The following is an 11,508-nucleotide window of genomic DNA, read 5'->3' on the forward strand; positions in this document are numbered from 1 at the left end:
CCTCTCACGGGCACTGTGCGGGGGTATTTATAGGTACCTGAGCGCCCAGCGCCTTGTGTTAAGGACGCATGTGCCCTCAGCTACCTAGGTTATCCCCAGAATATTCCTATAAAGTAGGGTTACAGACTGTAATTACAGGGACGCCTTTACAAATTAGGCCCGTAACACGCGGCGGCCACGCAGGGCCCGTTACAATGGGCCGGATCGCACGTGGGCCTCTGAGCTGGGCGAGGCTGCACTGTGGGATGACGCCGTCGCAGGCCTTCGTCTGGTGCCGAATAGAGCGAAGGGTGTCCCTGCCCGTTTTGTCTCTGTCAGACCTGCGACTGCAGCGAAGGCCTCGAGCGAAGGGTGGCGTCTTTGCCTTCGCCCCAACATTTGCCCTCCGAGGGACCAGTTCGACAAAGTCACCTGGTGCCGAAGACGTCGCTAGATGGCGGAGACGCTGCCCTCGCTCGAAGTGGTTCCGCGGGGGTTTTTGACATGACCGTTGATTGACAGCGTACTATTGGATTGCAGGTTTCCCGAAGCGCCGCGCCCTGTTGGATTGCGGGTTTCCCGAAGAGCCGCGCCCTTTCTATAAAAGGGGGCGGGGGTTGGTGCTTTTTGAACTTCACTTTCCGCGCTCCGTGAAAACCCTAGCCGCCTTTTTTCACCGTCTTGTTGCTCGTCTGCCCGTCGTGCTCTTGTTCGCCGGAGATCTGGCTCGAGTGAAGCAGACCGCCCACCGCCGCCGACGGTACGTAGCGATGCCGACCTCCTCTTCTTCCGCTGCCGCTACGCCGCCGGCCAACGCCTCGTCTGAGGAGACGCTGAGTAGTTTGATGGCGGAGGAGCTGCGCGCCGGCGATTCTGTGGATTTTGGCGTGTCGCGGATGTCGTCGGTCCGCGTGCAAGATATGCAGCGGTTGGGTTACTTCGGCGGCGGAGTTGCTCGTGTCCCGGGGATGGAGGAAGTCCCCGAGCCGGAGGGCGAGTTGGTTGTGTTCGAGGCGTTCTTCGCCGCCGGTCTCCGCCTGCCTGCGCACCGATTTGTTGGCGAAGTCCTGCGCAGGTTTAACGTTCAGATACATCAGCTGACACCGAACGTCGTGGTGGCTCTGTCGAAGTATGTCTGGGCGACGACTTCGTACGGCGGACAACCATCGGTCGAAGTCTTTGTGAAGTATTATTGCTTGCACTAGCAGAAGAGGATGATTGGAGATGAAGTTGCTCAGTTTGGGTCCTGCACGTTTACGCCGAAGACCGGCAAGACCACGATGCAGGTAGTCGAGTTGGTTCCTTGCGCCCGCAACAAGTGGGGCAACTGGAATGAGTTTTGGTTTTATGTTGCTGAGGGTACCGTCGAAGACCATGAGGGACTCCCCGTGTCCGAGATGTGTTCTCATTTTTACTCAGCGTACCCGCCCTTTGAGGTGGCGGAGGAGGATGCGGACGAAGGGGCCCTTCGGTGCGCCGCCGGCCTGAGCAGTGGGCGCGATTTGGTGGAAGAATTTGTGGTGTACGGGGTATGGCCCTTGGCACATGGCTGGGCGTTGGGCGAAGTGTGCCCTCGCCAGATGCCTTTCCACGGTGGGAGGGTGGTGCGAAGTCCCGCCTTCGCGCTGAATCTGCAAAGCCGCGATCCGACCGCCTTTGTGCGTGAGGCGGAGGATGGGGCGGTGCGGCTCGTTGGTCGTTACGTGCCGAGGACAGAGGGCCAGCGCAGCTGGGAAATCCGCGGGTCAAATGACCGTCTGAACAGGGTTTTTGAATTGAATCAACTGCCGTATGACGGCTATCCCGGTCAAGACGATGTGGACCGCCGTGGGAAGAAGCCGGTGGTGGAGACTGGAGACGACCCTGCGCCGGCGGCCGCCGCATCCTCTAAGAAGAGGAAACTAGGTACTGCCATGGGAGGACTTGGGGTTTCCGATGGTTTTGCTAGAGAGTTGATGAGGACATGCGCGGCCCCGGGGGGAAGGATGTCTTCGCCCGAGCTCCGGGAGTCTTCGGCTCGGATGCTGAGGGTTACCGGGGGTTGTTGGCCTAGGAATGTTCCTATCCCCCGCGCGGCTGGCGAGGACTTTTTTACATCTCGCATGGTTCGTGAATGGAGAGTTTTTCCTTAGGGGCGGAATATTGCTGTTGTTGTGTCGGCAGTGATGGACAAGGATCGCCAGGGAGCTGCACAAAAGCGCCAGGCGGTTGTCAGGCTCATTGAAGCCAGGCCGAAGAGGCAGCGGGGGGCTGCGAAGGCTTCGGCCCCCGGCGGAGGCAAGCCGCCGCTGGCGGTGAAGTCGGGCGTCCCTGCATCTAGCAAGGCACCGGAGGCAACGGCAGGCGCCGGAGGCTCCAAATCGACGAAGGCTGTGCCGCCGTCCAGCAGAGTGCCGGAGGTCGCGAAGGCGGCCCGAGCGTTGCCGTCGTCAGGCAAGCGTGTCGCCGACTTCGCCACCGATATTAGTGTGGACGACTATCTTGGTGGTAAGTCGTTGGCTCGTTTTTTTTTAATTTATTCGTTGATACGTCGCAGGGTCGGACGAAGGCCAACTTGCTATAGTTGCGCCTGCCGCGGCGACCGCGACGGCTGTCGTAGTGCCGAAGGCGAAGGGCGGGGCTCTTAGCGCCGGAGGCGAGGTGTTGGCCCTCGTGGCTGTCAGGGATGAGGCGGGCGTTGTGTCCCGCCGGCTGAAGGAGGTGAAGGAGGCACTAAGTCAGGTCCGTTGAGCTAGACTTTGGTGTTTTTTTAATGTCGGCTTTGCTGGGGCCGCGGTCTTACGTGTGTTTTGCAGGCGGCTGACTTCGTCGACCGCACAGCGTCGGGGGCGCTCACGGCAGTTGTGTCTGCCGAAGTCGAGAGACTTCGGACGCAACATGCTGACGTCGTCCGCGAAAAATCAGCCGCCGACAGTAAGTGTCGCAAGCTGGCGGACAAGGTGGCCGCACTGGAGAGGGAGAAGACTGACCTCCGGCGCCAACTGGCGGGGGAGAGGAGGGAGATCAACGAGGCCCTCACCAAGGAGCAGGCTGCGCAGGCGGAGGCCAAATTGGCGCGGGCGGAGGGCAATATTGCTAGGGAGCGCGCCGAGCAGCTGCAGGAGCGGCTCACCGCCCTGGAGAGCCGCGTGGAGAGGGCCGAGGCCGCGTCGCGCGCGGAGGCAGAGCGGACGCGCAAACAGCTTATGGATACATACCATGAGCTGGGCGCGAGGACCGGTGACTTCGAAGTGCCGGACCGAGAGCCCGGACTTCGCTGCCTGGAGTGGGTGCAGGAGGACTTGCAGGCACTCCCCACTGTCGTGGAGGGGTTTATGTCGTATGCTTCCCTGGTCACCTGTGAGGGGGCGATGAACGCGCTCTCCCACGAAGGGTGCCGGCACTTCGAGGTCTTCGACCAAGCCGATGAAGATTTTGAGCGAGATATCTACAAGGTTGAGGACCCCATAGTGAAGGACTCCGCCGGAGCCATCTACGACCGGATGTGGGGTCCGCACGGTCGCGAGGTGGTCAGGGAGCGGGCCGAGACGGCGAGGGCTCAGGTAACGTTTGGCGTTTGTTTGGCGTTTGCTGGATGTGGGCTATGTGTGGGTTTGCTGAATTTGTGTGTTGTGTCTTAGGCGGCGCGTGGCGAGAGGGTGGATGACTTCGGGGCGTTGAACAGCGCGCTCCCTGACCCGGAGCCGATCCCGGCGGAGGCCGTGCCCGGGGCCGCCCTGGAGCCGCCCCCGGAGACCGCGGAAGGCGCTCCGGATGCACCCGCAGCTGCTGCGGCCGTCGGAGACCTTCCCCCAGAGACCGCCGAAGGCGCGCCAGATGCCCCCGCAGTCGCTGCGCCGAGTGCTGAGGATCCTGCGACGGTGGCGGCGGAGGCGACAGCGGAGGCAACGGCGGAGGCAACGGCGGAGGCTCCCGCAACGGCCGGGTCTTCGCAGGTGGCGTAGTGGGTGTAGATAGTTGGGGAATTTTGGATATGTTGCTGAATTTTGGTTGCTGCGCAGGTTCAAGATTTTGGGCCTGCGCACGCAACCGCCACTACTAAATTTTTGGCGGCTTCGATTGTGGATGGTGGTAATAAATGTGATGGTTCTGCATCTGAGTTTTCTGATTTGGCTGACTCTGGGAGCTCGGTTGAGTGGACTGAGAAGTCGTCGGAGGAGGACTTGGACTACTTTGCGGCCTTGGATGTGGCTGCGGCGGAGGCTTCACCGCACGCTGCGGACGTGGAAGATGTGCCTGGTCCTAGTACCGGGCGCCGGCGACGAAGGGCGGTTGCGAAGCGCAGAGTGAGTGAAGCGGAGGGAGGTCGGCTTCGTGTGAGTAGGGCTGGCCGGCAGGAACTGTTGTCTTTGCCAGCCGCTGTAAGTACTGGTGAAGGGGAATTGCGAAGTCTTTTTGCGGGTGAGGAGCTTAGGATAATGTTATTTAATTATAGGGAGATGGGAATCATTCCTAAGGTTGAGCCGATGTAGAGTGTGGTGCCCTCGCTTGTACATGTGTAAAGGCTTGTATGATGAGGTTGTGTGCCCCGCACACTTGGCTATGCTTGCGAAGGCGTTATGTACTTGGTCTGGTGTGTTTTGTTATGGTGTGCTGGTGCGCGTATAGTCGGTCTTGGCGCGGGCAGTTTGGTGTTGTCGATTTTTCTTTTGTTGTGCTGGTCCGGCTGCACCCTTAGGCAGCTTCTGCACGGATAGTCTTCGCGGTAGACTGAGGTTTTTCGCACTTGTTGTGCTAGTCCGGCTGCACCCTTAGGCGACTTCTGCGCGGATAGTCTTCGCGGTAGACTTCGGTTTTTTCGCACTTGTTGTGCTAGTCCGGCTGCACCCTTAGGCGACTTCTGCGCGGATAGTCTTCGCGGTAGACTTCGGTTTTTTCGCACTTGTTGTGCTAGTCCGGCTGCACCCTTAGGCGACTTCTGCGCGGATAGTCTTCGCGGTAGACTTCGGTTTTTTCACACTTGTTGTGCTAGTCCGGCTGCACCCTTAGGCGACTTCTGCGCGGATAGTCTTCGCGGTAGACTTCGGTTTTTTCGCACTTGTTGTGCTAGTCCGGCTGCACCCTTAGGCGACTTCTGCGCGGATTTGTCGCACGCGAGGGTGGCTAGCGCTGAGCCTCGCGGTGACCTCGTGTTGGTCGAATGTCGAAGACCGTCGTCGCGGTCTTTTTTCGACGCATGTTTTTGCGGGGGATTTTTCACTTGTATATTACATGGCTCCGCCTCGTTAAAAACCTCACCCCCCGGGAGGAAAAGAGTGCGGGCCAGAATAAAATTGTTTTTACGAATTACAAGGGCGAATCGGCCCTGATGAGTCAAACAAAAAATTTGCGGAGGTTGTCAATATTCCAGGAGTGCTCCAGGTCTTCGTCGTTTGGCGTCGCGAGCCTGTAAGCGCTGGGGGAAGCTTTTGTCTTGACAATGAAGGGGCCCTCCCACTTGGGCTCTAGCTTGCCCCTGGACTCTGTCCGAGCTGTTCGGACGAGTACGAGGTCTCCTTCGCTGAACTCCCTCGGGATGACTGAGTGGTCGCGCCATGCTTTTGTCTGGGCTTGGTATTTGTTTAGTGCCTGTAAGGCGAAGACTCGGTCTCCGTCGATGAGATCCTTTGAGGTTGGCTCGTCCACGTCGGGGACGACTGACGGAGCCGTTCGTGGGGACCCATGTTTTATTTCTTGTGGGGTCATGGCCTTCGATCCGTATAGAAGGCGGAAAGGAGTGAACCCGGTCGCCCTGCACTCAGTCGTGTTTAGTGCCCAGACCGCCTCGGGTAATAATTTGGTCCATCTGCCCTTCTTTTCGTCGAGGAGCATCTTTTTGACGGTTGTGAAGATTTTTCCATTGGCGCGCTCCACAACTCCGTTGGACTGCGGGTGATAAACTGAAGCGAAGGCAAGCTTGGTGCCAATGGAGAAACAAAAATCCTTGAAGTCTTGGCTGTCAAACTGCTTGTCGTTGTCAACTGTTAGTTCGGACGGTACTCCGAAGCGGCAAACAATGTTTTGCCAGAAGAATTTTTGGGCAGTCTTTGATGTTATTGTGGAAACAGCCCTTGCCTCGATCCATTTGGTGAAGTACTCGACAGCGACGAAGGCGAACTTAAGGTTCCCCTGAGCGGTGGGCAGGGGCCCGACAATGTCCAGGCCCCAGCGCTGGAGAGGCCATGTGTGGGCGATCAGCTTTGTATACTGCGAGGGGCTGCCTGACCGAGGAGAAAACTTCTGGCAGGCTTCGCAGGACCTTGTGACCCGATTTGCGGTGCAGATCATTGCGGGCCAGTAAAAGCCTTGGCGGATCACCTTAGCAGCTAGGGCCCTTGGCCCTGCGTGTGAGCCGCACGTGCCACTGTGGACTTCGCGTAGGATCTGGATGCCTTCGGTTTCGGTGACGCACTTAAGCATTGGCTGACTGACCCCTTTCTTGTAGAGTTGGCCTTCAATCAGTGTGAAGTCCCGGCTTCGATGTCTGAGGCGCTTGGCCTCGCTGATGTCGGTTGGATGATAATACCCCTGTAGGAACAGGGTTATTGGTGCCCGCCAGTCTTCGGTCATGATTAGGTTGACTATGCGGTGGCCCTCGCTGTCATTAGTTATTTGGAGCCCTTCGGGGCTCCGGACGGCTGGCGTGCCGATGATGTGAAAGAACACGTCGGAGGGCAAGGACTCACCCCTGACGGCGGCCTTGGCCAATGCGTCGGCCTCTTCATTCTTGGCCCGATCCACATGCTGCAGGGTGAATCCCTTGAATTGTCTCTCGAGACTTCGGATGGCCGCGAGGTATTGCATAAGTGCGGGGTCCTTTGCTACATAGTCTTTCTCGACCTGGCCGACAACTACCTTGGAGTCTGTTTTGATGATGCAGGTGGTGACTCCGAGGGCCCTTAGCTTGCGGAGGCCGAGGATGACTGCTTCATATTCTGCTATATTATTAGTGCATCTGTCGGATTCCAGAGCGAAGCTGAGACGTGCTGCATATCTGTGCTTGACCCCGGCTGGTGAGGTGATCACTGCAGCGGCGCCTGCCCCCGCATGGCACCATGCGCCGTCGCAATGGATCGTCCAAACCTTTTCTGCGGACGGGTCTGGCTGTGTCATTGGCCCAGTCCAGTCGACGACGAAGTCCGCCAGGACTTGTGACTTGATGGTTGTCCTGGGCTCGAAGCTGATGTGGTAGCCGGATAGTTCGGCTGCCCACTTGGCAATCCTCACTGATGCCTCCGGGTTTCTGAACAATTCGCCGAGTCCCCTGTCTGAGGTGACTCGGACCTTGAATGCTTCGAAGTAGTGGCGCAGTTTGCGCGAAGACATAACGACTGCGTAGGCAATCTTCTCCAGCTCTGTCATGTTGCACTTGGACGGTGTTAGTACTTCGGAGACATAGTAAACAGGGCACTGCTTGATCACGCCCTCAACTGTCTGCTCTTGCACTAGTGCCGCACTGACCGCATGCGGCGAAGCCGCGACGTAGAGCAATAGGGGGAGCGAGGAGTCGGGGCTTGTGAGGACAGCCAACTCCGACAGGTACTGTTTTAGTGAGGCGAAGGCCGCTGCCTGCTCCGGTCCCCAGGCGAAGTCTTTTGCACCGCGGAGTGTTTTGAGGAATGAGAGACTTCGCTCAGCGGACCTGGAGATGAATCTGTTGAGAGCGGCCAATCTGCCTGTCAGGCGCTGGACGTCCCTGGTGGACTGAGGAGGCGTCATGTTTACGATGGCCTGGATCTTGGTTGGGTTGGCCTCGATGCCGCGGTGTGATACCAGGTAGCCCAATATTTTGCCTTGGCGAACGCCGAAGATGCACTTTTCCGGGTTTAGGCGGAGTCGTGCGTCTCGCATGTTCGCGAATGTCTCGGCGAGGTCGGCGAGATGGTCCTCCTTGCTCTTGCTGGCGACGACGATGTCGTCCACATATGTAAATATATTTCTGCCAACTTGCCCTTCGAGCACTGTTTTGGTGAGTCTGGAGAAGGTGGACCCGGCGTTCTTGAGTCCCTCCGGCATTCTGATGAAGCAGTATGTGCCGAAGGGTGTTATGAAGCTGGTGCTAGCCTTGTCTTCCTCCTTCGTGTATATCTGGTGGTAACCGGAGAAGCAGTCGAGGAGTGACATGACCTCGCATCCGGCCGCGCTATCGACTATTTTGTCGATCCGCGGCAACGGGAAATTGTCCTTTGGGCAGGCCTTGTTGAGACTGGTGAAGTCTATGCACATTCGGCACTTCCCGCTTTTTTTCTGCACCATTACAACATTGGAGAGCCACGTGGGGTAAGCCACTGGTTCGATGAATTTTGCCTCCAGGAGACGGTGCACCTCCGCCTTGGCGGCCTCTGTCTTTTCGTCGGACATTTTGCGAAGCCTCTGCTTTTTTGGTCGCACCAAAGGGTCAATTCCCAAGCTGTGCTCAATTATGGATCGGCTGACTCCGACCAGGTCGAGGGCGGACCAGGCGAAGACATCTTTATTCTTGGACAGGCAGCAGAGGAGTTTCTCTTCTTCATGCGAGGTGAGGTCTTCGCTGATAGTGACTGTCTGCTTGGGCGTGGCCTGATCGAGGGGGACAGTCTTGGTCCCGTCTTGGCTCTGCAGCTGTGCCTTGTCGTGCTGTTTATCGGTTGGGCTGGCGGGCGCGGGGACCTCGCGCTGGGCCGTGAGGCAATGCACGTTTCTCTGACCGGGCACGAAGTCCCGCTCTATGTTGCGCGCCGTCTGTTGGTTGCCGTAGACCGTAATGACGCCTAACGGACCTGGTATCTTCATACATAGGTACAGTCCGTGAATGGCGACTTCGAACTTATTGATGGAGCCCCGACCCATGATGTTGTGATTGTCCTTCGGGGCCGCAGGTGCGGAGGGTGTCGTCTTCAGTGGCCTCTTGGTGGGTGGATTGGGTGAGGGCGAGGGCCTTGCCCTTTCTTGCGGCTAGCAGTGCTGCCTTCGTAGCCTCGTCAGCCTTCGGGTTAGCTCTCTTGGGTGCCATCGCGGGTGGTTTTCTCGTAGCACGAACGGTGGGCGCCAAATGTTGGCACTTGCTCTCGGTCGCAAGGGGGGCCAACAAGGGTGAACAACGACGTCAACAGGGTTACGCGCAAGATGGCAATAGCTCTGTTAATCTGGCCTCTCACGGGCACTGTGCGGGGGTATTTATAGGTACCTGAGCGCCCAGCGCCTTGTGTTAAGGACGCATGTGCCCTCAACTACCTAGGTTATCCCCAGAATATTCCCATAAAGCAGGGTTACAGACTGTAATTACAGGGACGCCTTTACAAATTAGGCCCGTAACACGCGGCGGCCACGCAGGGCCCGTTACAATGGGCCGGATCGCACGTGGGCCTCTGAGCTGGGCGAGGCTGCACTGTGGGATGACGCCGTCGCATGCCTTCGTCTGGTGCCGAATAGAGGGAAGGGTGTCCCTGCCCGTTTTGTCTCTGTCAGACCAGCGACTGCAGCGAAGGCCTCGAGCGAAGGGTGGCGTCTTTGCCTTCGCCCCAACATGCCTACCGGCGCTTAACACCATTCACAACAACACAAATCTAGTACCTCCAACAACATGGGTTAGAAAACCCTGAGTACGGAGTGTACTTTCGTAAGTCTTACTGACTAAGGAAAAATGACTCCCAATGATATGCTGGTTAAATAGGAATCAAGGAAAAGGCTTTAGCAAGAATCAACTTAGATACTTTTGCAGAAATAGCGTACTATAGTGAGTCCTTACTTTCAGTATTTTAACGCCAGATTAAATATTAATAGGCTCTGGTTGCATCTAGTCTAATTTCACCATCTCATCAATACAACATCATTTTTATTCATAATGTTTACATCCTGACATAGGTTGCAGGTCAGAGATCAAGTCTCCACTGTCCGAGGATATAACGGCGATCCGAATCGATTTACTCAGCTGAGGATCTCTAACCACACGACATATGTTTCTCGTAACTCTTGCATATGTCAACCATTCCCACGGATCCTCCACTGCATGAATAGGTCCGCGCCACCCGAGAGCACACCACCCCTTTTAGGCGGTCCTTTGCCAGGAGGGTACGTGCCACTCTCACCATCTCTCCACTCCCAGTGTGCGATTGTCTTTTCATGTATGGAATAGCCGGGTTCGAGCTTACCCTATCCCATATCCAGGACATGTGGCTAACTAAGATAGTCCTTGATCATATAGGCCTACATACGCATCCAATCCTTAATTAACCTAGGTGGAGCATCACCTGTTCCTAGCCCAAGTCTCGATTTAAGTACTTCCATCCTTAGGATTGTTTTGTGTTCCTTAGGATGAAAAGAGCATTATAGGGAACTTTGCAGTAAGATCCCACCATGCTCCCAATGAAAATATTCTTGCAGGTAGAAGACATCCTTCCTTAGGATAACCCCTGAGCTAGGCATTAATGCAAAAGGCAACCTCTATCCACAAGATCTAAGCAGGGCTAAGAATTTTTGTAAATCATATTTTGATACTTCATCAGAAGTATCTATAAAGGTATGAATATCAAGGTAGGCAATGCATCCAATAGTTTCCAAGCAACTCCTATAAACTTAATGCACATTTCACTAGACTTAAAGTGTATAAAAATCTTTTAAAAACACAAGGAAGGGGTTGCATGCACCGGGGCTTTGCCTGGAATAAACACTACGTTAGTGTTTGTTAGACGTTGATCACTTGACGACTAGCCTTTTGTGTTGGCACTTGTTCAGCCTATCCATATTCAGGTTCGTCCATCAACATCATCTTGTGGAGAAGCTTACGCGCAGTGACATCTTGTGGTCGACTCAGCTTTGGTCCTCCATATCACGTAATCAATAAACGTACCTAAATGATTTGCATAATACACATGAATGCATATAAACAGAAATAACACACGACTAATTATTGCTACATGATAATAAATTAAACACTTAGCGGCAAGGCACACAATATACTTGAAAGCAAATACTATATGTCAAGATATCACTTAGGTACATCAATTGTGTTCTTCCAGTTTATCTAAATCTAGCTGCAACATCATCGCAACAATAAACTATACGCACGCTCTACCCTCTTAGCTAAAGCTCAACACTTTAAGACTAATAACCTAGACTTATTAGTTTTTGACATCTAAATTTAGAACAAGGATGGAGGCATCGTAGTTTTTTTTGTAAATTCATATCTAGATTAATGTGCACAATATGCTAATTACATGAACATTACACTATTCTATAGTCTCGTAGGTAGAGTATTATCAAGGAATGTAGACCTTTGTAAGACCAAAACCTTAAGGCCTAATGACTTAAAACATTAATGAACGAGGGCCGCTTAGATGTTTTCAAATTTTACGAAAATAGACCTAATGACATCACTTGCTTCTCAATATTTAGGACAAGAATAAATACTTATTCAAGATTATTAATCTAAATGACCCATCTATGATATTTCATCAATCAACAAGCATAAAGCATCATGGATATCACAGCAGGGCATCGACTCCATACAACTAAATGAAATCCACCATACGCAATACTTCGACTAGACACTAGGAACACAAACACAAGACC

The sequence above is a fragment of the Zea mays genome, chromosome 2 (assembly GCF_902167145.1).
Source record: "Zea mays cultivar B73 chromosome 2, Zm-B73-REFERENCE-NAM-5.0, whole genome shotgun sequence".
Classification (NCBI taxonomy): Eukaryota; Viridiplantae; Streptophyta; class Magnoliopsida; order Poales; family Poaceae; genus Zea; species Zea mays.